Raw genomic sequence first — 5,623 nt, 5'->3', positions numbered from 1 at the left:
GCCCAAGGTCTTAGTTATATCAGTTGGACTGCAGGTGAGTATTTTACCATTAGAAAAGGGCGTGATTCTAATTATGGATGTTAGGTGGTATTGTTGGGATACTGATGATGGCATCCATACTGTTATGTGTGTTCATGGTTGCTTAGGGGTACGATTCCAACCAAAATCATGATTTCACTACTATTTTATAAAAAGAGATTTATTTTTATATTCCACTCTTAAAATGGTTTATTTTATAAAAAGGGAATCGTACCACCTTATTTACTAATTTATGAGCTTTTGGAACTAAAACTGATGTTTTGGAAATTAGATCGAGATTGATCTGTCCATGGTTTATCCACCCTTTATTAACTACTATTCAGTTTGATCATAAGATATTTCAACCCTTTCTACTCTATAGAATGATTTAGTTTCAGAGTTGATTCTGGATAATGAATTTGCAGACTTACATTTTTAGCTAGGGTTCGAGTCTATGCATCTACTATATATACATCTTTCTTATACTAGATGAAGTAGATTGATGATGATGATGATTGAAAATCCCGGATAGGACCAAGTCAGTGTACATGGATATTCTAGAATACCCAAAAGGCTTCTATATTCGTGAGCCATCGTACCTGAGAAAAGGGGGTCTCTATAAGTTCTGCTTTTGCAAACTATTGAGCTGAAGGAGGTGTATACATTGGGTATATTATGGCACTTGGATTGGTTATGGTATTATGGATTTACTTTGCATTCATTTATACATATGCATTGCTTATCATCGGTATGTTATTTGGTGTTTATATCTATCAGTCTTATAGGGTTGCATAGGTATAGGCTATGATTTTCGTGTGTTGAGTGTTGATTAAACCTTTCAGGTTTATGGGGCTCCAATTAGGTATTATTTATTCGGACTAGCCTGTTACTTTATTGTTGTTATTATGGTTAGTTGGTAGAAGGCTGATTATGGACTAGTATTGATACCAAGGTATGAGTCTGGTCCTTTTTTAAGATGAATTGCACTATGGATAGTGTATTTGTGGTCATACATTTTGACATGCTAGCTTATCTTTGCTACTTGGTTAGGATTTCCTAGAGAAGTTAGGTTGGCTTAGGTTGGCTACCTTAGATTGTTATCTTTGAGTTAGTATATATATATATATATGTGTGTGTGTGTGTGTGTGTGTATGTATGTATATATATATATAAATGTATGTATATATATATATGAATATATATATATATATGTATCTAGAGATAGCATTACAAGATATCCCTACCTTCCTTTATTTATTAAGATTGTATATGCATTTATTAGCCTTGCATACTACTATATGTCCTTCTTCTATTCTTTACTTGTATAATGGCCAGCGATATACGGTATAGTACCTTAGTTCATGAATATGGCTGAATAGGATAGTTTATCCTTATTGCCTCTCTAGTTTGATTGTGTTAGATTTCCAGATAGTTGTCTATAGCTTATATTCCTGCTTGGCTTGTTATATATATTTGCATTATATTTGAAGCTAAAATGGTAGTTTCCTACTGAGTACCGTGTTTTTGGTGCTCATACTACACTTTTGCATTCTGCAGATCATAGTATAGGTTATTACCGTTGTTGTGTGAATCATGTGGAGAAGCTATGGATCAAAGGCTTTGGGTGAGCTCCTGGCATTCAGAGTACTACTATTCTCCCTTTTGTGGTTTAGACTGATCTCTATATTATTTTCAGAGATGGATTGTATTTTTATAGTTATTCGATATTGAACCTTGTACTCTTATTGTATTAGAAACTCTTGTACTAACTTCATCAGATTTTGGGACTGCTATATATGTATTATCCCTCGTACCATATTTATTCTGCATTTTTCTTTTGTTTCTTTGGATAGTCTGTTACTAGTGATTTTGAACTATGGGTTAGCTTACCTACTGGTGGATTATAGTAGGTGTCATCATAACCTTAGAAATTGAGTCGTGACAGTCAAACTGATAATTAGCTCCTTGTAGACTTTGGAGGCCCTCTTTCGTTGCCCTATTTATATTCTTGATCTCGAGGAGGATTTAGACATTTTCTGACTTTGCCTAGGTTTGTACCTTAGATTTATTAAGACCGATTTGAGTCCAACAATTATGATACTAAGACCAATTCGAGTTCGAAAATTATGATATTAAGACTGATTCGAGTCTGACAATTGTGATATTAAGACAGAATCGAGTCCAACAATAATAATATTAAGACCGGTTTGAGTCCAACATCTACGATAATAGTATCTCCGGTTCGAGTTCAATATTCATGATACTATTTTTAGTTCAAGTCCAGCATTGAGCAATTTTTTATGATGGTTATGAAACCGGTTCGAGTCTGGTGTTTATGGTATGGGAGGATCCATGGCTATGGTATAGAATTTTGGGTACCTTATAAATGTTACAATTAGTATTTCTTTCTTTATTGCACCAACGGGCTTATGGGAACTTGGTTGGATTATTTATTCTTGCTTGCAACTTTGGGCTTATGGGGGTCGGTTAAGCTATAGTTAGTCATGTTCTCTTCAATATTATTTACTCAGTTGTTTGTTTTCAGTATTTGGAGCACGATTCCAGGTTTGGCCTTTTCCTGACTTTAGTTTATTACCTAACATCTAATTGTACTTTTATTTTGATTTAGCTTAGTCAGTCGATGATGCCTACTAGTACCTATTGTTTTGGTACTGATACTACACTTCTGCATCTTTTCTGATATAGGTTTGAGTACTAGCTACCGTTGTTGATGTCTGTACTAGTGTTGATTAGAGTTCGGAGATAGATGAGCTTTTAGAGTCGGAGCTGACTTTATCCCTTTCTTCTACTTTTGGATGGTCTTTCTATTCAAGACTATTGTACATTGATACTTATAGTACTCTTATTCTTTTGCTAGAGGCTCTTGTATCGACCTTACTTTCTATTGTTTTCCTTAGTTATCTTTAGTTGCATTATCATCCTTATATTTTATGGTTTCTAATCTAATTACTTGCGTAATTTCGATATTTACCTTAATTTCCACCAACGAGTCCATTACTTGTCGTTCTGGGATACGGTTTAACTTACCTACTGAATTATTGATGTAGGAATCATAATAACTAGTGAAATCAGGTGGTGACAGTGCAAGAGTTGCTTCCCTGACGTTTAACTATGACATCGTAAATGGTGTCTCTTTTACCAATTAATTCAAACTTGTGACTAAAACCCAAATTGAGTTTTCTAAGGGCTTTTAAGCCAAGACACCCGTGAATCTAATTGAAATGATGTATTAACTCGATACCACAGTAGAAATATATTCAAACCTGCATACACTCCATTCTTTGTTGACTTTAATGGTAAAACTATATTAAGTATTTTTATTATTTTTATTTATATCGTTCTAGAGATCTATATGGAATAACAATCTACCAAAAGATTAGTGCTGGAAATATAGTCAAACCTGTATACACTCCACGGTTTCTTGACTTCAATTATAAAACTATATTAAATATTTTATTATAGTTATTTATATTGTTGTAGAAATCTATATGGAATAACAGAGTCTACCAAAAGATTACTGCCGCAAAACCATAGTCTTCCCCTTTTTCTCACTCTATAGTAATATTGGTTTGGAGACTGGAGTGAGTTTCTTTTTGTGTGTGTGTAAAGTGATGGAAATGACGAGAGGAGAGAGGACATTAAGCAAAGAGAGTGTGAAAGAGGGAACTATTAATGGATGATTGATGGAATGATGGGATATATGTCCCACGTGGGACTCAAGACACATAGAGTGGTTTTATTGAAGAAGTCTTTCACGAAAAAAGGAAATATGAAAAGTAGGAGCAATTACTCAGTGTCCACTCTAGCGCATGGTTGTTTGATTCACGCAAACTTCTGCTTGTTTCCCTCCTTTTTGGCTTCTCTCTGTTGCCTTGGCTTAAAAGTTTACACAAATATGCACCCTTAAAGATGATATAAAGCTGAACGTATTTTTGTTTTTCCTTAACTCGGCATCCGGTGTTTGCTTGGAACTAATTAATTCGAATTTATATGGCATAAGAATGACTCTTCCCTTCATTAAAATTTATATGAGTTAGTTTGACTTGGTACATAATTGAAGAAAGAAATAAGAATTTTGAAACTTATAATCTAAGTCACAAATATTTGTGTGACTATAAATAATTTTGTTAGAATAATATAGATATTTTAAAGCTAAATTATTGCTAAAAATATTAGTCCCTTTATTTTAATTTGTTTTCTTAATTTCCTTTTTAGCAAGTTTAAAAGTTTTTTTTAAAAAAAAAAGACTCTTTAATTTCAATTTGTGTATAACATGCTTAAAAGTTAAGAACACAAAATTAAAAAATATTTTAATATGTTCAACAAATTTGTAGTTTAACATCACAAGATTCAAAAGTTTTTTCTTTACTTTTTTAAATCTGTGTAAGTCAAAATAAAACAAATAAATTGAAATGGAGAGAGTATTAAATTACAATTAAAATTATTGCTTCAAAATAAAATAAATAAATTGAAATGGGAAAAGTATTAATTATTACTCCCCCGTCCAGAAATAATTATTCATTTTTTACTTAACACATACCTTAAGAAATAATAAATAAATGAGTGATTTTACTATATCATTCTTAGAATAGCAATAAATTTTTTGCTTTGAAAAATACAATAAATAATATATTATATTTAAATCTAAGGATAAAATAAATAAAAATAAATAAATTATTCACCAACAAGGATTATTAAATATCTCAAAATAAAAAAATAAAAATAGAGAAAGGGGGTATTTTTTTTGTCAATTTTTGTGACTCATTGTTTTCTGAGATTCAAATTCTATGTACATTTATAAATATTTAAAATGTATCTTACTTTCTCCTTTTTAAAATTATTGACCTTTATTGATTTAATATTTTTTCTTTAAAAAGTTTATTAAAAATTTATTTTATTAAATTAATTTTATTAATTAGCTTTGAAAATATAAATTTAAGTATATATATTTTGTTCAATCATTTAATGATTGAGATAGTATTAGAGGAACATAATAATATTTTTTTTAATTTCATAAAAGAAAAAATTATATTAAAATAAATATTTTTAGAAAGAGGATCAACTATTTTAAAACGGGAAGAGTATCATCATATTTTCATTAGAAAAAATATATTTTATACTTCTTCTCCTTTATTTAGTGTGGCATGATTTACTTGACACGATTTAAGAAGAAAGGCAAGAATTTTGAAACTTATTGTACAAAACAATTCTTAGATATTTGTGAGAGTAAATTATTTGATTAAGAATAAAAAATAAAATTTAGTGCAAGATTATTTTTAAATTTTTGTAAGTTGACATTTTTTTTCAACGGATTAAAAAGAAAAGAATGTTACATAAAATCAGACAAGGAAAACATATAGTAAATTTTACATAATTTTTAAATATCTAAATTTTAATTTTAAAATATTAAACAGATCTAATTTTAATTAGTTTTGCAGAGTAGTCAAATTATGTTTTATAAGCAAATATTTCACATATATTGAGAAAAAAAATTATTTTAATGAAGAAATAATAAATTGTTATTATAAGTCAGTTTAACCAAAATAAACAATATGAAATTTGTTATACTACCCCGTGCACCGAA

This window comes from Capsicum annuum, chromosome 10 (assembly GCF_002878395.1).
Source record: "Capsicum annuum cultivar UCD-10X-F1 chromosome 10, UCD10Xv1.1, whole genome shotgun sequence".
NCBI classification, from domain to species: Eukaryota; Viridiplantae; Streptophyta; class Magnoliopsida; order Solanales; family Solanaceae; genus Capsicum; species Capsicum annuum.
This window is presented reverse-complemented; position numbering follows the sequence as displayed.